Source organism: Anabrus simplex, chromosome 4, assembly GCF_040414725.1.
Source record: "Anabrus simplex isolate iqAnaSimp1 chromosome 4, ASM4041472v1, whole genome shotgun sequence".
NCBI lineage: Eukaryota > Metazoa > Arthropoda > Insecta > Orthoptera > Tettigoniidae > Anabrus > Anabrus simplex.
The window spans coordinates 93,518,413-93,541,198 of record NC_090268.1 but is presented as its reverse complement, the minus strand read 5'-3'; the positions used below and the strand labels follow the sequence as shown (position 1 = coordinate 93,541,198).

At 36.3% G+C, this 22,786-nt stretch overlaps 2 long non-coding RNA genes across 2 annotated transcripts in view; one reads left to right on the top strand and one right to left on the bottom strand.

The window, feature by feature from the left end:
- Positions 1-13,256, top strand: part of LOC136872441 (uncharacterized) — a 55,178-nt gene extending 41,922 nt beyond the window's left edge. The window contains exon 3 of the long non-coding RNA XR_010859896.2: positions 13,008-13,256. This is a non-coding gene — a long non-coding RNA (uncharacterized lncRNA). The remainder of the gene's footprint in view (positions 1-13,007) is intronic.
- Positions 13,257-13,404: 148 nt separating this feature from the next.
- LOC137500405 (uncharacterized) overlaps positions 13,405-22,786 on the bottom strand; it is a 61,385-nt gene continuing 52,003 nt past the window's right edge. The window contains exons 5-6 of the long non-coding RNA XR_011018028.1: positions 16,638-16,852; positions 13,405-14,686 (exon numbers count right to left, since the gene is read on the bottom strand). This is a non-coding gene — a long non-coding RNA (uncharacterized lncRNA). The remainder of the gene's footprint in view (positions 14,687-16,637; positions 16,853-22,786) is intronic.

Below are 22,786 nucleotides of genomic sequence, written 5' to 3'. Positions count from 1 at the left end.
CATACTGATAAATGGGCTCGTAGTGCCATGTTTTTTGTAGTCACTGAAATAACATCACATACCCTTTCAACACGTAAAGTTTTATTTCATTTCCCCCTCCCCTTCTTGGTGCTTCAATTTTTTGTCAGGCAGAGCAGTTAAATTGAATTGCCTAGGACAGTTCTAATGTTGACCACTTAAAATGTAAGCCACAAAAAGTTGAAGTAAATTTAGCAGAAGACTCTTATAAGAAATCCAAATTAATATCACATTGAAAACATTTTTTTGCCTTCGTGAACAGTAGGGAATTCCACATTCATTATTGTAACATGGTGATGAGAACATGATGGCCACTAGAATTATGTTACCCTTTGCCAACTGTAGTTGCATGAGAACAGGTTAAACCTCTCAACAACAGAATAAATTAATAAAACCCATCCTTAATTTATTTTCCCCCTCGTAATTAGTTCGACAATGCTTCAGATGTGGCTATTGGTGTACTTTCAACATTTTGTCATGAAACCTCCAACAACATAACAAGAGCATCACATCCTGCATTAAATTACAAAAGATTGAGCGAGTTGTCCATGGCTTTAGGGTCATGCTTGCATTCAGGAAATAGTGGGTTCAAACCCCACTGTTGGTAGCCCTGAAGATGGTTTTCCATTGTTTCCCATTTTCACACCAGGCAAATGCTGGGGCTGTACCTTAATTAAGGCTATGGCCACTTCCTTCTCACTTCTAGTCCTTTCCTATCCCATCATTGCCATAAGACCTATCTTTGTCGGCGAGGCGTAAAAAGGAAAAATTACAAAAGGGGGTTCCAATTGTCGACTTCCAGGTCGATTACAGAGCTTTCAGTGGTTGGGCAGAGATTGGTACCTGTGATCAGACATTATTATTATTATGATTATTATTGACATGATATAGACATGATAAGCACAGGCCATGAAAACATCAATGGCAACATGGTTATTATTATTATTATTATTATTATTATTATTATTATTATTATTATTATTATTATTATTATTATTATTATTATTATTAATCGATACGGCCACCTGTGGGCCACGTTTACACAATCTTCCTTCTGTCACGCAGACTGATACCCTTCTCTTTACACTCTCGCCAAAGATTCTTGAGTCTTTGACTTCTTCTTGCTCGTTCTTCCACCGAGATGTTCCGTGGCTTCGCATGTTGCTCTTCAGACGCATCCCTCAATCCCGCAACCTTCTTCCTAAATGATGTCCTTTCTTTTATATCCTCCTCCTTGATACCTATTTCTGCCAAGTCATTGTGCACGTGTGTAAGCCATCCCGGTTGTTTTTTCCACCTTTCCTGCAGAAGAAGTATTCTGTTGGTCAATTATTATTATTATTATTATTATTATTATTATTATTATTATTATTATTATTATTATTAACAAATACATTGCAATTGGGGAATATCTCGGTTGCAATGATCACTTACAGTAGTGTGATAATAAAGTAAAGTAAAAACATAATTATCCAATTACAACAACAAGCAATTCCATGGAAAGAAAATATTACAAGAAATACTACTAGTTTAACATTCTAAATCCAGCATCACTAAATACAAATTCACACTCAACTTATTTCAAGTGCTTAATACTATGGCTTACAATACTACAGGTTGAACTTACTACTAGCTTAACATTACAACACCATCATATACAAATTCACACGTACCTATAGTACTTCAAAATTTCACACTATGGCTCACAATAACAACAACAACAAAAGTAGGTATAACAAGCAATTCTATGGTAAGAAAATATTACAAGAAATACTTTTAACATTCTAAATACAGCATCATCATATACAAATTCACACACAACTTAAGTATTTCCAGTGCTTAACACTACAGCTTACAATATTAGCTTACTACTAGCTTAACGTTATAATGCCATCATATATAAATTGACACGTACCTTAAGTATTTCAAAATTTTACAGTATAAGTTACAGTAGATTGAGCAGTCCAATTACTAACTATTGTCTTAGCACTGTAAGTACAGCTCGTTCATAACAACTTTCTGAAGCCCTGAAACACTTCAAGGTTGCCGACAGAGGGGATTCAATCCCACTATCAACCGGTACCAATTTTAATTAAATAGGAATGTAAACTGACATTTCTTAATAGTATCAAAAGGTGAACCATTATGTACCTTCTTTTAACGTAATATTGATAGCTACATGATGCAAACTCCGCAGCCACTAGTTTGATAATTTCTATTCTATGCATTGCACGAGTAGTGTTCAAAATATTACCCATTTCAAACATCCTCCCAACATTTGAATTTGCGTTCATTATGGCTGACTGAGAGATTCGCCTACTGAGAGCCTTATTTGTTTAATTCTCAGTCCTAATGATTCTGCTGCCTTTTATAGATCTGTTGCCGGGCTGGGTGGCTCAGGGGGTTGAGGCGCTGGCCTTCTGACCCCAACTTGGCAGGTTCGATCCTGGCTCAATCCAGTGGTATTTGAAGGTGCTCAAATACGTCAGCCTCGTGTCAGTAGATTTACTGGCACATAAAAGAACTCCTGCGGGACAAAATTCCGGCACCTTAGGATCTCCGAAAACCATGAAAGTAGTTAGTGGGACTTAAAGCAAATGACATTATTATTATTATTATTATTATTATTATTATTATTATTATTATTATTATTATTATTATTATTATTATTATTATTATAGAACAGTTGCCATGGTACACTATCATATGCCTTCTCAGTATCTATAAATGTCATCACTAAATCCTTCCTGAACTTCCATCTTTTCTCCATCATGTTCCATAATGTAAAAATTAGATCAAAAGTTGATCTATCTCTTCTAAGTCCATATTATTCTTCCTCCATTTCGTTTTCTACTTTCATCCTCTGTCTTCCCCCTGATATCCTCTCAAACAGTTTTGCTACATGTGAAATGAGGGTGATTCCGTTATAGTTGCTACATCCTTTCTTATCACCCTTCTTGATTAGTGGGATTAGAGACCCTTTTTTCAATCTTTTGGTACTTCTCGTTTTTCTTCCACATCACTAAAAATAATCTATATATCCAATGTAACCTTACTGGTTCTGCTCCTTTTATCATCTCTGTACCCACCTCATCCACACTTGATGCTTTGCCACTTCATCTTCTTTTTAGCTCCTTCTATTTCCAATATTGTTATATTATCATTTTGGTTTTCTTCCTCCATTTCTTCCTCATGTTCCTCCTCTTCCTCAAGTTCCTTGAATTTGATGTTAAATAATTTAGCAAAATACTCCTCCCCTCCTCTCTTTGAGTCAAAATTTGCCCTATATCTATACAATTTAAATGATTGAAATAAGGAAAGGAAATAATGAGGTAAGTACAGGACACGCTTTTCTGTATTTAAATCAGGGACATCTTGTAGCATACAAGACTCCGACTCTATTTCAACCCCTTGCGCCTGCCCTTTTCATACCATTGATTATTTACGTTATCATTTACTGTTTTGACAGTCACACACTATTTCCAAATTGCTTATAAACATTATGCTTAAAATACTCATTTTTATATAAATATGATAAATGTTGCAATATTTTCTTTTCCCTTGCTCAATGGTGTGAAAATGTCGCTCATAGGGTCGGTTGGTGCATGCATTTCAGTGGGCTTGGCAGACTGATCTGTAATAGCAACGGCTGGCTCGGTGAGGGAAAGCAACGGGAAACTACCTCACTCATTTCCCTAGTACGCCTCTTCATTGATGCCTAGGCTATTTATGACAGCTGTTAGCGGAGCTTCAGAGGATCAAACCAGCCTTCGGGCTGAATACCCAACATACATACATTGTTTGTAAATCCTATGGAGATATTTCATCCCAGTGTGACAACTATACCTCACCTTTATGCGGTCGAACAAATAAATTATATTTTGCAACATGAAATGTAAGAACACTCAATGATGACCCCGCAACTGAGAATCCCAAAACCAGTACTGCTATAGTGGGTAGAGAATTAAGAAGATATAACATCGACATAGCAGCGCTCCAGGAAACCCGTCTTGCTGATGAAGGTCAGTTGAAGGGACAAGGTGCAGGTTACAGCTTCTTCTGGAAGGGGAATGCTAACAGTGAGCATCAATTACACAGAGTAGGCTTTGCTATTAAGAATAATCTTCTCAAGGAACTGTCAGAGCTTTCCACTTTATGACATTAAGACTTTAGTTAAATGACAACATGCCACTGTGATCAGGGCATGTGCCCCCACACTAGATTCTGATGATGACATCAAAGAATAATTTTATTCAGATCTGGATGGCATCCTGTCAAACATTAAATCAGCTAGTCCACATAATCTTACTTGCCAGTTTTGATGCCAGAGTGGGCAAGGACAACGTTGTATGGAATGGTATCATTGGGAAGGTTGGAATTGGCAGTGAAAACTCTAATGGTATTCAACTCCTCTCAAAATATGCTGAACATGGTTTAACAATCACTAACACCAATTTTCGCCAAAAGAATTGCTTTAAAATTTTATGGCAGCGTTCTAGATTGAAGCACTGGCATCTCGCTGATTGTATTACTGTCCACAAGAAAGGCCTTTGCGACGTTTTTGTCACCAAAGCAATGACAGAAACAGTTGACTGTTGGATAGATCACCGACTTATCAGATCAGTTATGAATTTGTCACTATCCGCACAGAGGAGAAAACAACAGAGGAGCTGTAAACATGCTTTTGATACTGCGAAATTTGGAATTTCAGAATATACCCCACACTAGAGAACTGTTTCATCACACACTGTAGGAAGGAGTATCATCAGGATGTAAAACAACACTGGGAGAGCCTGAAGACCACTATACGGGATACTTGCAAAGAAATAATGTGGGTTATAATACCAAGAAACATCAGGATTGCTTTAATGAAAATGATGAAGAGATTGAAGCATCGATCTCAGAGAAGAGAAAAGCCTTGCAAGCGTGACAGACATGAGCTGCCTCGCAAAGAAAGAAACCTTTTGTCTTGCCAAAGCAAATATTTTTTAAAAAAACCCGTATGCTGAAGAATGCATGGTGGACAACCAAAGCAAAAGAGCTGCAATATCTAGCAGACAAAGATTTGCTGCAATTTTTCAAAGCCACGAAAGCACTTTATAGTGCCACCCATTTGGTAGGAATCCATTCTGGTCCAGTGATAAGAGTACACTTATAAAAGATCAGTGCTCCATCATGAATAGATGGAAAGAGCATTTTGAAGGTCTCCTGAATCAGGAATCAATTGTTGATGAACTGGTAGGCCTATATGACTCAATAGAACAAGCACCCGTCAAAGAACAACTTGGCTCTCTACCAACACTGGATGAAGTTAAGCGTGCTGTTAATCAAGCAAGGCAACACAAGGCCACAGGTCTTGATGGTGTACCTGCGGAAGCTCTCATAGAAGGTGGTGAGGAACTCATAAGACACGTACATGAACTGATTGTTCAGATTTGAAACACTGAAGAAATGCCTCCCGATTTCAGAGATAGTCTTATAGTTTCATTATTTAAGAAAGGTGATCGAACAGACTGTAATAACTATCGGGGAGTATCATTACTGTCTTCCTTGGGAAAGCTTATTGCTCGAATTTTGGCAAATCATATACTACCCTTAGTGGAGGAAATACTACTAGAGAGCCAGTGTGGCTTCAGGCCTTCTGGAGGAACCATGGATGTGATATTCACAGCTCATCAGCTTTAGGAATAATGCAGAGAACAAAATAGACCTCTTTATATTGCCTTCATTGATCTCTCTAGGGCATTTGATTCTGTAAACTGTGATGCTTTGTGGAAGATTTTAGGATTGTATGGTTTTCCACAGAAATGTATTTCCATCTTGAAACTATTCTACACTGATATGACGGCAGCTGTTATTGGTACCAACTCTGTTGGAGAGCCATTTCATATCAATTCCGGTGTTAAGCAAGGCTGTGTGATTGCCCCCACTTTGTTTTCGTATGGTTGATTTTGGAAGAGAAAACAATGGAGGTTAATAATAGAATTTTTTTTTTTTTTTTTACAAGTTGCACAGACACAGATAGGTCTTATGGCAACGATGGGACAGGAATAGACTCCAGCTGTTCAGTCACCTACAGACTCACAGACGAAGAGTTCTGTTTGTAAGACCAACCTACTCATTTTCGAGTGTTTGCTATTGTATTGTATACAAATTCACACATAGGCCTACCTTAAATAATTCAAATGCCTTAATACTACTATTTACAGTGCGTTGAGCATTGCGTTAAAATATGACGACACCATCACATAGAAATTTACACACAATTTGCAGAATGGTGGAGTCTAATCTTGAAGCTGCAGGTAATGCATTCCAATCATCAATTCCCTGATTTACAAACGAATATTTACCATAGTTTTCTGGTCGACTGTTCAACTCTCCCCAAGCTGGCTTATTCTTGTAGGCATTATGCATGGCACATAACCATATTAGTTTTCTTCTAGCCCCCAGTGTCTCCCACCCAAGTTTTTCTATCCTGCTTATCACACTACTTCGAAATCATTAAGCACGAATCTTGCAGCCTTTTGCTGTACCATCTCAAGTTCCTTAATGATTCCTGTCTGGTATCGATCCCATACGGCTGCTCCATATTCTAAGAGTGACCTAATGAGTGATATATAGCCCTGCACCTTCGCCTGGGATCTGCTGCCCTTTAGTACCCTTGTCATGAAGTGTAAGGATTTGTACGCTTTAGTAATTACATTTCATACGTGGTCCATTTTAGATCTCTCTTTACGTAGATTCCTAGGTACTTGTATGAGTCACTCTCTACCAGAGCGTCTGATCCAATACAATATTGAAAGTCCCTTGCCTATGATTCTTTCCCATTATGAAATTGCATTTTCGAGAATTTATTTTCATTTTGTTATCGAGTGCCCACTTATGGAGTATATTTATATTGGCTTGTAGTAACCTATTATCACTAACATTCTGTAGTTTTCTGTATATTATGCAGTCGTCTGCAAACTATCTGCATTCGCTTTTATTTTTTATTTTTTTCTAGTTGCTTTACGTCTCACTAACACAGATAGGTCTTATGGCGACGATATGGAACAGGAAAGGCCTAGAAGTTGGAAGGAAGCAGCTGTGGCCTTAATTAAGGTACAGCCCCAGCATTTGCCCGATGCAAAAATGGGAAACCACGGAAAACCATCTTCAGGGTTGCCGACAGTGGGATTCGAACCCACTATCTCCCGGATGCAAGCTGACAGCCGCGTGCCCCTGGCCGCACGGCCAACTCGCCCGGTCACTTCGAATTTCGTTTGGCAAATCATTGATAAATGCCGTAAATAGGAGTGGCCCTATAACACTACCTTGTACTACTCCCGACTTTATAGAAACTTCATCGGACTATTTACTTCCCACCTTTACCCTCTGCGTGTGGTCTGTCAAAAATTTCCAGATCCACAGAACCACCCTTTTATCACTGTTTGTTTTCACCAATTTTCGGGTCAGAATATCATGAGATACTACATCAAATGGTTTAGGAAAATCAGTTACAATAGCTTCAACTTGCACACCTTTGTCTAATTGTTCCCATTGTTCCCTTAGATATTCTGAAATGAGGTGTTCCATTTGTTTGCATACAATGGACGTAAGATTAATAGGTCTTTAGTTTAGTTTATTGCCTTTCTTATATGGCGGGGCTCAGGCTATGAAGCCTGCTATTATGCCAAACCATATTATACAACAGCTTTATACAATTTACAGAATAATGTACATAAGATCATTTTTTACATATATTTCTAAAAATCACTAAAATTAATTTACTTAACCTCTATAATTTTGTATCCTTATTGATAATTAAGAGCTAATTATTATGTTTTACGTTAATGAAATCTACTTTTTACATATTTGAGTACCACATTAAAAGTTTCCTTTTAAATAGCCTCGGATTGCCTATGCCTCTAATTTCAGCTGGGATTGAGTTCCAGGAACGTATGGTAGCAGGTATGAATGAGTTGTTGTACGAGTTACTGTGGTGAATGGGAATGGACAAGAGGGAACGTGTGGATGACCTTGAGGGAGCTCTATCGGAAGGGGAGAGGTATTTAACTTCTGTTCTAAGATAGTCTGGTTTGCTTGTTTGCAGAATACTGTGGAGAAGGGAAACAGCATGGTATTTACGTCGTCAGTCAATCTTAAACATGACAGCTGAGAGAGGAAAGGGCTAATATGAGTTTGGATTGGGATATTTAATACGAATCGAGCACAAGCATTGTAGGCTCGCTGTAGTCGACATGAAAGTGTTTTGCTCATACTATTATAAACTACATCTCCGTAGTAAAATATTGGAAATATTAGACTCTGTACTAATAATTTTCTTGTGTTTCTTGGAAGGAAGTCCCTCATCCTTTTTGCAGAATGTAATGAGTAGAATACTCTTTGACAAATTTTTGTGACATGTTCCGACCAACGTAAATATTTATCGAATACTACTCCAAGGTTCTTTACATGATTGCTAAATGTTACTGGTGTTCCAGTGAGCAAAACACTGGGTATGGATGTGTTTTGTATTTTAGCATGAGATTTATACGTGCCAATTATGATGGCCTGTGATTTTGATGGGTTCACTTTCGGGCCATGTCTGCTAGTCCAGTCATTAACATTTGGTAGGTCTTCGTTTAACTTAGTGATTGAATTGTTTAAGTCATTAGGCTTTGTGTGAATATATAATTGAATATCATCTGCATACAGGTGATATTTACAATTGGTCAGCGTCTCAGATAAGTCTTTCATGTACAATGAGGACAGAAGTGGAACAATACTCCTCCCTGAACCACACCCATCTTAGTGGTTTGCCACGAAGATGTATTGTTTCCCACTGATACACGCTGCTGACGATCACTAAGACAGGACTGTACCCAGGTTAAAGTGCTGTAAGAAAATTTCAGTGCTTTAAGTTTAGCGAGTAATATGTCTATCTACACAGTCGAAGGCTTTACTTAAGTCCAAGAGAACAAGTATAGTCATTTGTCCCTTTATCTATTGCTAGTTGCATGTCATTTGTCACTTTAACTAATGCAGTGGCAGTACTGTGGTTTTGTCTGAATCCTGATTGATATTTGTCAAGTAAGTTGTACTGTATAAGACATTGAGTCATTTGCTTATGTACTATTTTCTCCAACAATTTTCCTAATATAGGAAGGATACTTACAGGACGATAATCTTCGGGACTGTTGGGGTCGTTGTTTTTAGGGAAAGGTCGGAATTGCATGTTTCCAATTTGAAGGAAAGACTCCAGTCATGAGCGAGTTATTAATGATATGCGTGACCGTTGGAAGTATGATGTCTATGATTCTTTTTAAAAGAGACAGGTTGATTCCTTCATGGCCAGTGGACCCTGACTTTATTTCACTGAAGACTTCCCTAACGTCACTGGGGGTCACATGAGAAAAGTAGAACTGCTCGCCATTATGTCTTGCTTTTGAGGATATTCTGTTAATTACTGCTGCTTTGGTCAATTCGTCAATCTGAGAGGATCGTGAGCTAAAATATGAGTTTAGGTCAGCTAGTGGCACATTACAGTTGTTGTCATTTGTCTTGTTTTTGCATAATCCCATTTCGCGAAGAGATTTCCAAATCTGACTAGAATTTTGAGTGTTCAAAATATCATAAGAGTGACTTATTTTAGCATTTCTAATTAACTGTGTTGTTCTGTTTCGGAGTTTTTATACTTTCCGAAATTGTCAGATGTAGGATATTTCATGTAATAATTATAGGCTGCGTCTCTTATTTTCATCTGGTCACGTATTTCTTGGGACAGCCATGGGTTTGAAGGTCTCTTTACCCTAACAGTGCATAGTGGTGCATGTCTGTCATACAGAGTCAGAAGTAGTTCGTTAAAATGATTTACTTTTCCGTCAATGTAATTTATGAACTGAATGTTGTGCCATGGTGTGTTAAGAGGAAAGAGCATCTTCAAAAAATGCGTCTTCATTAAAGTATTTAAAATCTCTATTTATATGTAATGAATTTCGGCTTGAATTTAGGGCACTTCAAGGAATATGCAGCGTAAATCATGTCATATCGGGAGGGAACAGGCATTTGTCCACGAGTTAGGATTCGGTTGGTGTTATTAGTAATTATTAGATCGAGGAGTGTACGTGAGTTGGCAACATGGTGTGTAGGGTTTAGGGGTAGTATTGTCAAATTAATGGATGAAAACATCTCAGTCAATCGTTTTGTTTCGGTAAATTTGTTTGTCAAATCTTTATTAAAGTCTCCCATTAAAATCAAATGCTCATACATAGGTGTTAGATCATGTAGGGCTTCCTCTAGATTTGTGATGTTACCAATCATCGGTGGATGATACACCACACCGAGCAAGCACTTCGTACCGCGAACTATGAGCTCAACGAACAAGAATTCAGGGTTATTGGAGAACTCACTGGGGGATTTTAATACCACCTTATACTTCACATCATCCCGTATATACATACCGACTCCTCCACCGAGCTTACCGCTCCTGTCATTCCTAACTAATGAATAACCATTCATAGTAACAAGAGATGAAGCGATAGATTGATGCAACCACGTGTTTTGTGGCGTAATTTTTTTTTAATGAAATTTATTCTTATCCTGTTGTTAGTCTTTTGATGAGAAGTGCCAGAACAGTGGTTTTTTTATGTAGTGGGGATAAACAGGGGAAGAGGGATTTGATCAGGCATGACCAATGGATTAGCTATCTCTGAGCATTGCTTTAAATTAGTGTTCAATATGAACATTGTATTGGGGATGTTTATTGCACATTATCAACTTTACCAAATTTCTAATTTAAGAAATTTCATATTTCTCAGATTTGTGATTTTCAGGTAAATGTCCTTGGAAAAAAGAAAATTGCAATGTGGCCTTGGCTTTTCCACAATACACACATTTGTAGTTCCTTTCTAAACTAGAACTATTCATGTATTACATGAACACCTTCAAAATTAACAATACAATTTTAGTTTGAGAAGAGATGAATTTGCTTCTGTTGGTTCTGTAACAATGAAATGTAATGTGGTCTCAATGGAGGAACTTGTGGAATAATATGCATAACAGTAGGAATTACAAAGGTTCAGACAAGTATAATTTATAGTAATGTTAGTGGGATGTAAAATCAATTATATTAACTACTTAAGCAATTTTTGGAGACACTAGAATTGTGTATAATTTGTGTCTGCAGTATTCATTCACATTTCTCCAGTAAGAAAGATACAAACGAAGCAAAATTATTATTATAATAATAATAATAATAATAATAATAATAATAATACAAGCTTCCTCCATTGTTAGTGAATGAAAGTGGAATAAACCCTTCGTGTACTACTTTTAAAAGTAATTCAGTGATATTGGGCATGCAGCATGTGCAAGGCCAAACAGAAACCTAATAACATAAGAAAGAACAAGATGAAAGTATGAACTAATTAAACATGAAAGTTGATTGCCATTATCTTGACCACAATTCAAACTAAGATACTGGTATATCAAGTTTTAGGGATATGTGAAATTGCTATTCAAAGTTATGGAACCAACAGTAGTTTAAAGAAATCTCTTAAGAGAAAAATACATGAGAATGATTTATTGTAACATGTGACTTGTACAACTCCATGGGCATAGAGCCAGCTTCCTCTTTCTGAACTGTGATATTAAGAGTTTTTCTGCCTAGACTTCTAAGGCACAGATTGATTTACTACTAAGCAGCATTTAGAACTGTTAGCAAGTCTAGGATATTAAATATTTCCACTGCCAGGTCTCTTCTCATCAATGAAGGCATAACATTTTTTAATGTTATCATTGATTCTTTCACAGCCTGTAATTATAGACATGATATAGGCTTTTTGGGCTTATGCCGTGTTAAGAAAATTCCCTGTACTTGCAGCAAGGTGTACATTGGTCAAATATGCCGGTCCATTAGTACTTGTATCAAGGAACACGAACAAAATATTTTTCTCAACCAGCTAGACAAATCAGCAGTAGCTGAGCACGCCCTATTGTCGGGTCATGATGTTGTGTTCCAAGATGTTCAAGCTCTAACCCACACTAGACACTGCAGGTCTAGGGTTATACAGGAAGCTGTGCAAATTTGTAGAAATCCTAACAATTTCAACAGGGACACTGGTTTTCAATTAAGTAATACATGGTTGCCAGCTATTAAGGATTTATGTAGGTAGTTCTCTTCCCTGTCCTTTCATTATTATTTCGTTTAATTTTCCAAATTTGTACGTTCCTAATCATCAGACGTTTCATTCCAGGCTTGTGTCAGTCATACTTTCATATGTGCGTACACCCCTTCTCCCCCCCCCAAACCGAAACTGGTGGTGCCGTCAGCTTCTGCTTCGAATGCTAGCTAGCGCTGTACCGCATATGGTGATGAATGAACGTATCGCTTCCGCTTCAGTTACTGATGTCTAAATTCAAACGTTCAGTATTTGAGAAGTCTTCCTTGTGAATAGTAGAGATTTTCTTCTGAAGACGCGGAGCAAAGTTCTCTACAAAACAGAGAATTTCACCTTGTGTTTCTTAACAACAACAATAAATTATTATTATTATTATTATTATGACTACGTCCCACTATTTTTTACGGTTTGAGGTGCCAGAATTGAGTCCTGCATGAGTTCTTTTACATGCCAGTTAATCTGAAACGAGGCTGATGTATTTGAGCGCCTTGAAATACCACGGGACTGAGTCAGGATCGAACCTGCCAAGTTGGCGTCAGAATAAAAGCGCCTCAGTTGTCTGAGCCAGTCAGGCCGGCCCTTATTTTCTTCACACGGCATAAGCCCAAAAAGCCTGTATCATGTCCAACATATTTGAAGTCTTCTCTATGCTTTGTATTACCACTATTATTGCTGTACAAAGCTTGTGTTCAGAGTCAATATTACTTGCACATAAGTGAAAGAACAGATTTAAAGACTTCTTTCATACTTATGTTCAAGTAATATTGAGTCTGATTTGGTGTGGACCTGTAGTTCTAATACCTGTGTTTTTTCTTTGTTTTTGAACAGGAAACTCTTTGATTCGTAAAAGTCTCAACGCTGGGGCTGGACACTGGAAATAAGGTGTTGGACTTAGGGTATATTTTAAAGCAATTTTTGTGCCAAAATGTGTAATTTTTTCGGAATTTTTAGATAAATTTTCGTTATTTTTAATAATTTTTTTGAGCAAATTTCTAAATTTTTTGCTGTTTTTAAATAACCTTTCGTTCATGTATTCAAGGGAAAAAAATATGTAAAGAAAAAAAACTAAGTCCAAAATGTAAACAAAGAAAAATAAACAAAGTCCAAAAAATGAAAAATGACTGCATTTTCGTTCTTATATCTTTTTCCCCAACTAAAAAATGTTTTATACATTGTAAGGATTGTAGATAGAAGGAAATATCAAGAGAATTATAAAACTGCAGTAATAAAGGTTTAAGTTTTATTTTCCATAAAATAGAACTGAACTATACAAGAAATTCACTGAGGAAGTTTACAATAAGCATTTACAATTCCAGTAGGTAGAAGTGTTACAATAAGAGCACTTATCTTACTTTCAACTTTGACAAACTGCTACATATAATTTATGATAATTTTACATTTCTCAGCAATATGTAAGAAGCATGCACAAGATTCTCATCTACAATAGTTATTTCCTCAAACTTAATCTGTTAAGTACATTTCAGTCTCTTTTGCCAATAAAAGTTGATACATTCAATGATAACTTCAAGACAAGTTACCTCCAAGCATTCCTGTCAGCCTATTCCAGCACATAGCTAATCAAAATTGGTTTAAGGATCCTCACTATGAAAACCTGTAATAAATAGGAATGCATTATTAATTGTAAATATATTTACATCACTAACTTATGGCAGACAAGAAAAAATTGTAAAACAAAAAGCACTAGTGAAATAATTCTACAGTGCATAAGGGATTTGTATGAATCTGTACTGGCATTGGATGAAGCAATCTTGTTAGAAACAAAGTGCATATAGAAAAGACATTTGCTGTTAAGTCCTGTTTATTTAATCACAAAATATATGGTTCCATACAAGTATGTTTACTGCTGCATAATATGCATATTGTCTGATCATGACAGTGTCACTTGTTCCATTCTTCCAGTTAAAAAATTACTTTTCTTCAGATCACTTCAAAGTTCAGTTATCACTCTTAAGGTATGTATTAGTTCTATATATAAATATAGATAAATGTTCTGAAATTCCATTCATTAGGAATTTTAATGCAACATTCTTGATTTGTCACTCATTCTTTTCTATGACTTAATGAAATAGATAAACTTTACAGCCCCATCAACAGCAGCATCTTTCCTAATGCAAAGGTTATTTTTATTGTTGAGATTGTTTGCCACATTTAAGATCCCAGTTCAAACAGAATTTCACTTTCCATCCATTATGAATAAATGGCTAACATTTATCACTTTTACTTCATCTCCCAGCAGGTGTCCAGCTCCATGACTAAATGGTTAGCATGCTTTTAATTATCATTGGTTAATTCCACTGGTACAGGGGCTGGGTGTGTGTTTTCATCATTTCATTCTCATCACAACACACAGGTTGCCTACAGGCATCAACTCAAAGACCTGCATCTGATGAGCCGAACATGTCCTCGGACACTCCTGGCAATAAAAGCCATATGCCATTTCGTTTCATCTCCAAACAGGTCATCATTCAGCCTCCAGTTCAACCAGCCTGTAAACAATATATTTTCATTAGAAGAATGATTTTTACTGTAGCAGCATTCAATTACACACATCAAAAAATTAATAAAAATGAGTGAACTGGAAACAACACAAATTTCTGCTATTCCTACTTCTATACTTTTTCATTTCAACATTTCATTATTTTGCTCCATCTGAACATGGAAATTAATTTAAGCCAGAAATGTCATGCATGGAGTGAATAGAATTCAATGAATTCAATGAACTTCACCCAAAATAAAAGTTAAAATCTGAAGCAGTGAAGTTAGTTAAGCTGGAAGAAATTTTCTAATATATTATAACCAAACTATCTTGGATCAATGTATGATCAGTTTTTAATAAGTTTATTCAAAATTATCACACTTTTTATTAATGAATGTACCTACCAGTACTAAAAAAAGCTGGATAGAATTGTTTTGACATTCCTGTCTAGGGTAAGAAATATAACCCCAAGTCTGTCTACATTTAATTTGAATAAGTGTCAGATACCACAGAGCCCTTTGAAGGCAAAATTCCCACACTAGTATTTCTTGTAACCTCAGTAAAAATAAAATTAAAAAAATTAAAAAAAAGCAATCCTGGAAGGTAAATTTACAGGGTGATTCAGCTAAGTTTACCACCTATAATATATTCTCATCCATCAAAGGTAAGATATTATCAAATTCATCAATTGTATTAAGGGGCTCATAAAATACTGGTCAACCGGGCAAGTTAGCCGTGTGGTTAGGAGCGCAGAGCTGTGAGCTTGCATCCGGGTGATAGTGGGCTTGAATCCTACTGTCTGCAGCTGTAAAGATTGTTTTCCATGGTTTCCCATTTTCACACCAGGCAAATGCTGGGGCTGTACCTTAATTAAGGCCACAGCCACTTCCAACTCCTATTCCTTTCCTATCCCATCGTCTCCATAAGACCTGTGTTTGTGAGACGTAAAGCCACTAGAAAAAACAGTTGTATCACATAATTGCCAAGAAACCAGTATCAACTTTTTAAAATGGGACTACACTAATTTTTCCTAATAAAACTTAAGAGCAAAAAAATTCAGAGATTTGCTTAGTTTGCAAATCCAGCAAGTACTTTTGGAAATATTAAAGGGTTTTAAATCTCTACACATTAAGAAAGATGCAACACTCCTTGATCTTCATAAATAATCTTCAATTCCATCTTATTTCAAAACTACCTTAAAAAAAGATGTTCTACCAAATCAACAGTACTGAACTAGTTTCTTACACTAGAGGACTAGTTTCAAATCATGGAGTCCTCTTCAGCTCTGATATTAAAAATGAGAACCATAGTACACACACCAGATAAATGTTACAATGAAATATGGTATGTTCCATAATGTCAACCACCAAGTGTTCTGGAAGATGATTCTTTAGTGTCCTGTATTTTGTATTACTAAAAGTGTCTTGTTTAAAACTCATATTTAAAGTACATTATTTTATTTTGTAACATTAGTTACTTTCAAGAGACACTTTTAGTAATATAAAATACAGGACACTGAGGAAGATTTTTCCACAACCCTTGACTGACATTACAGAACATGCAATATTTTATTGTAACTTTTTATCCATATGTATTTACTATGGTTCTTTAATATTTGAGCTGAAATAAGACACTCAGTAACAGAATATTGAGGATGAATTTTCCAGAACCTTCAACAGTTTAACATTACAGAACACAACTTATCTGTATGTATGCATGCATTTTTAACATTTTCTTAGCTTGACTTTGTAACAGAATCTGTCAACAATTTTCACCAACTCAGAGATGTTCAATCAACTTGAAAATTTGCACATATATCAAGGGCTGATGACAACACAATAATTTAACAACTTTATCCTAATATCCTAACCAGGATAGAATAAAATGATTTTTATTAATCTTCACATACTGTTGGACAGGTAACCCACTAATCTGACTTTTCTTGCAGTCAGTGTGCTTACCTTGCCCTATTTTCTCTTTCTTTGCTGCCATATGAAGATAATGTCAGTCTGAATGTAATCCCCATCTCTAACAATACAGTGATAAAACTGTGTGTTTCTTTTAGAGTAACAGGTCGCCACTGCTTTACACAGGAATTCAGCTTCAATTATTGTGTTGACCTCAAGAATTGGACAGCATATCTATTAGTTTCTGTCACCATTAGCTGCTGCAGAGCCTGAGTAAAGAAGAGATAGGTTTTGAGTTAAGGCAGGACATGCTTTCACTTGGGAACAAAAATGAAACTACAACACAAAAAAAGGAGACTGGCAAAGGAAAGACAAAAATTAATAGAAAAAATTGCACAACTCAAAGTGATAGAAAAAAAAAAGTACAAAAAGAGACTGTACATGAAAAAATATACAGCTTTACAATCAGAATAAGACAGGGCAGCTCCCTTACAGCATGTGCACCAATATGAAACTGAATTATAAGGCTCACAATCAGAACAAGACAGCAGTTCACTTAAAACATGAGTCTGCATATGTCAATCTAGAGAATTGTGTAGAGCAAGTAAAACAACTTATGCAAGCAATTAATACATTTTGTGGTAAGATTTGTGTAATTTGCAGTAAACTTTATCCACATCAAATCTCGAAGTGGACTATAAGTACCATAACAGGACCTTACTTGCTTGATGTACTTTGATGATTGTTTAAAGTGGCCTAACATCAAGGTCATCAGCCCCTAATGGTACAAAAGGGGACAAAATGGAATGACAAATTAAAAGTCAAATTCTCCACTGACCAGAATTCAAAACATGAGGACAAAGAATGAATGGATGGATGGATGGATGGATGGATGGATGGATGGATGGATGGATGGATATGAATTGAAAACAATCAGTGGATGCAACCTGCAATGCCTTACATTCACAGAAACTGACAATAGTATTACTGACCAAGGGACTGCTGCTATAGCATAACACAATCAATGATGCTTGCAGTCTAAAGGGGGTCCAAAATTCAAGTTATCAGCCCCTCATAACAGTACTTATAGCTAGGAAAGTAAAACCATGGTATTTGTCATGTTGCAGTACTAATCAAAAGTAGCAGAGACTCACAGTATTCCACACATTATGGTACTACTCACAGGTTATGAAATTAGACATAATACAGACCTATGGTTTTTCTCACATTGCAGTGCCATTTACAAGCAACACAAACCTATGGTGTTCATCACATAAGAGTACTAACCACAGGGACCTGCACTATCCCATGGTGTTCCTTATACAGTGGGTACTAATCATAGGCAAGGCAGAACCATGGTAGCCATCATCCCATGGTCCTGCTCATATCGTGGTACTAATCACAGGTACTGCAAAAGCTAACCAGACAGTGCTGTGTGCTACTAATCACAAACCTATTAGATACCTAATATAGTGGTACTACGCGCAAGTAAAAGGGACGCATGGTGTTCTCCACGTGATGGTACTGATCACAAGTAGTTTCATGGTTCCAAGACAATGATGCTCCCTTGGTCACCCTTTTTAGTTGCCTCTTACAACAGGCAGGGAATACCATGGGTGTATTCTTTGTCTGCATCCCCCACCCATAGGAGTGTGTGTTTTGGTCCACGAGAGGTATTTTATTTCCCTGAAGTCCACCAGCAAGCCGGTTAGGACCCCCCATCCGTAACGTGCGAGTATTACCTCTCCCCCTGCTATGCCAGCGTTGTAGGTTCGTGGCCTGATGTACTTTAACAAAAAACATTCTTTGGTTTTTTGTGGTCGTTACAAGACTCCTTTAAATTCAAAGAAAACTACTGCACCGCTAAATCATATTAGAATAATTTACTGTAGATCCAGGCCCTGTTCAAGGAGGTATGAATTTTAATATAGGGAAAATTGAGAAGTCTCCACCTTATCAATACATTAATTTATTTACTCTAAAGTGGTAAAATCATTCAATACCAGTTTCGATCCCTATAGGATCATCCTCATTTAACACACGATGAAATACTTATAAAAACATCACGCAAAAGATTGCATCTGGTAAGACTAGTTCAATTAAATTAAATATAAAAGTTGTTAGGTTGTTAGTGAGGAAGTATTTGTATGTGTGTGGCACGTGACCACACTATGTCTAAGCTAATATACACTGTAGAGATATTACATTTGTTCGATCAGTATTTAGGATGTTACATTCAGTATAGTTGTTTCATATTGATTAAAACATTAAAAATTGCTTATAAAAGAATGCATCTATCTTTGGTTTGAATAGCACCAATTGGTTTGAGCCTTAACGTTACACGACACCTATATTACAGAACATAGAATAAAAAAATTGTGTACACACTATTAATTGTGAGTATTATGAAGTCCTAAAATATTTTATTGTTTGAGGTATCACTTTGTATCTGTTTTTGTATAATATTAGTCACTTTTTTTATGTTTGTGGTATTTCACTTTTATATAATAAGTCCAATTGGAAAAAAACATGAAAAAGCTTGTTAAAATGATACCTTTTTGACTAGAAACACTTATTATATGGTACCTTATGTGTCCATTTTTGTGCGTTAGGTTTACATTTGTTGACACCAGTACTGTAAAATTACTATTATCTATAATATATGTATAAAATATGATCTGACATGACAGACTGTTAAAAGTATATAAAATATTGATCTAATGGGATGGCACCAAATTCTTATTGGTATTATTGTATTTTACTACTTGCACTAGTAAAGTACATGATATATAATTTTGAGGTTAGAGCTTATGTTGTTTTTCATTCTTTATAATTTATAAATGCTACTCGTAATGAAGTTGTCTTGATTGTAGACAGAAGCTGCGTATGTTAGTGGGTTAAATGGTGACAGTTATAAGTTTGATTTCCATTTGAATGCCATGCAACTAGATGGAGATTTGAGTTGCACTTTGTTGTGATGATAGCGTGGAGGCTTCTATATATTGTAGCATGTATGTATCTGCAAGCAGAAATAATATGTGTAAGAGATAGTGTATTGTGAAGATGCAAAAAGTGAGTTGTGTGTTGTATTACTTGCGTTAAATGTTGACGCTGTTTGCTCTGCATGCCTGCCTGTCGAGATCTGTTGCGTGTTATCCTATGACTGTAGTTCGCAGCGGCGGAGGGGAGGTCGAGAGGGATGGGTGGAGCGCTTGTAAGGGGAGCGGGGTTGGAGGAGGGGAGATCTTTGAGCAGTTCATTCGTATGTGTATGTTGTTTGTTGATTCTTTTTAAGTAATAATTTGTTAGGAGGGGAATAACTGTGTCAAAAAGAATATTGTTTTTATCTGTGTTTTCGTTTAAATTGAAATTTGGGTTTACGTATTTATCTAGGTTTATGTAGAATTCTTCTAATATACTGAGCAAGGCGCTTTTGGGATTGGTATTGAGACTTTGCATGTCATTATTTATATTTGTAAATTTATGTTTCACCGGGCGAGTTGGCCGTGCGCGTAGAGGCGCGCGGCTGTGAGCTTGCATCCGTGAGATCGTGGGTTCGAGCCCCACTGTCGGCAGCCCTGAAGATGGTTTTCCGTTGTTTCCCATTTTTACACCAGGCAAATGCTGGGGCTGTACCTTAATTAAGGCCACGGCCGCTTCCTTCCAACTCGTAGGCCTTTCCCATCCCATCGTCGCCATAAGACCTGTGTCGGTGCGATGTAAAGCAACTAGCAAAAAATTTATGTTTTTGATCGTTGATATGCTGTCCCATAGCTGAAAACTGTCTGTGCTTAACTGCATTTATGTGTTCATTGTATCGTATTGAAAAATTTCTTCCAGTAAGCCCTATGTAGCTGGCTCTGCAGTCATTACATTTCAGGCGGTAAACACCTGAGTGGTTGTATTTATTGAGATTAACTGTTTTGGAATTGTCTAGTATGTTATTGCTACGTGTAGTTTTGTAGGCTATTTTTAGGCCTTGTTTTTTAAAAATGTTAGTCATGGTATGTATATGGTTGTTGTAGGTAAATAATACATAGTCTTTTTTATCTTTTGCGGTTCTAGTTAACTTGGTTTTTGATTGTTTTTTTATTTTGTTAATAATTTGGTTTATCATTTCTCTTTTATATCCATTCTGTTTGGCTATTTCATGAATTAGGTTCAATTCTGTGTTTAAGTCTTTTTTAGTGAGTGCAATATTGTATGCTCTGTATATCATGCTGTAGTATGCTGCTTTCTTGTGGCTGTATGGGTGGGTAGAATCTATTTTTAATGTATTTGATGTATGGGTAGGTTTCCTGTATATGTTGTATGTTAAATGGTTGTTGTGTCTAGTTATGGATATATCTAAGTAGTTTATGGTGTTATTGTTTTCAGTTTCCATAGTGAATTTTATGTGATGGTCTATTTTATTTAGTTCTAGGATTTTGTTTTCGTTAGTATGCCTGTTTATTATAGTAAATACATCGTCGACAAATCTACACCAAAAGGGAATGTTTTATTTTCTGAATTTCTTGATGTTCTAGGTAGTCAATGTATATTTCAGCCAGTATGCCTGATATTTGTGATCCCATGGGTAATCCTTGTTGGTGGTATATAGTAACGTGAAATTTAAAATAGTTATTGTTGGTGGCAAAGTGTAATAATCTTATGAATTCATCTATTTCTAACTTTCTTAGTTTACTATAGTTTTTGCAGTTGGATTCAATGATTGTTACGGTTTTTTGTGTGGGTATATTGGGATACATGTTTGTTATGTCATGTTGCTAGTTTGTGGTAGTGTTCTATTTTTATATTCTTGGTGATGTTGCAAAATTCTATTGAGTTTTTTTATGGTTTTCTTTGCTTGGAAAGCGTAATGTTTTTTAAGAAATTTTTGGATGAATTGTGATAGTTTATAAGTAGGGCTTGGTGGCAGAACTTGGAACTAAATTTTTGTGACAATGTATGAGTGCATTGCTTAGCATATCTACAAAATGTTTGGACTCCCATGATCATTACAGCCTGTGCTGTACTGCGCTGAATACCATAACTTTAATTGTGGACACCCAGTACTTCTGAGAAAGTAAAGGTCTAATCTGCAGAATCAGCAACAGCATGCTACAGTTCCTCACCATGTGGTTGCAGTAGCTAGGAAAAGCTAATCCCACATTTTAGTATGAACGGTAAGTAACAAGGACGAATTATAATTAAGACTACTTAAATTGGTAAAAGAAAAAATAAAGAATCTCAATAAGAAAATACAGTGGCCTCAACATAAATGTCTGGTTCTTCCATGTACAGGCATTCTTTCCTGAATCATCATTTATTCTGACAGTGAATCACGTACAGCCTCCTAAGTAAATGACCTGGTGGCTACAGGATACAAGAGAAAAGAAAATTGTTGAAATTTAATTACAGTGTAAGCATTGAACAAAATTTAAATTACTGGTTTGACACATTTTAGCAGTTAACATTTTTTTCTCATTTTTCCCCTCCCCCCCCCCCAAAAAAAACTGATCATTACCTATATTTTCCTACTCTGGGCTAACTTGATATAAAACAATAACAAATTTCTATCTTATTTGATAACCCCTTAGGAGGTGCGCTAATACTTTTTACCTAAGGCAAAATAAATTAATTCTTAGTCAAACTGGTATTTTGTCATCTATCCCTTGTTACTTTCGTAATTAACTCTCATTCTTTACTGCTTGATACTTTACTAACATCTGTATTATTCAAGCTGGTAAATGTTTGTGTGCTGGTGCCAGTCTCATCATTTCTACCCATCACACATGCTAACAATTTAGAGTTTTGATTTTCTCGATTCATGTTCCCAGTGGTCGGACGGAGGAGTGGGTTTCCGCCCCACAACTATGGTGTAGTGTGGTGTAAGGTAGTTTGATCACTAATCTGTTTGTTTGAGAGCTATTCAACTCCCGTGAAATATAGTGGTCACACATCCATTCAGATTTTAGGTCCATGTTTAACTATCTCCAATTAAGAGTTAAGGTAAGTTACTGAAAGGAATGAACAGCACCATCCGTAAGAGTAAGCTCAGTGATCGCGATCAGATACCGAGAACTAATTATCTACAACCTGTATAAAAATAAGTTTGCCATGATAAGAATCGAGCGCTTTGAAAAAGATGTAGCAATCCAGAAAGGAGTGAGGCAAGGTTGCAGTTTGTCCCCCTTCCTTTTCAACGATTATATAGAGCAGAC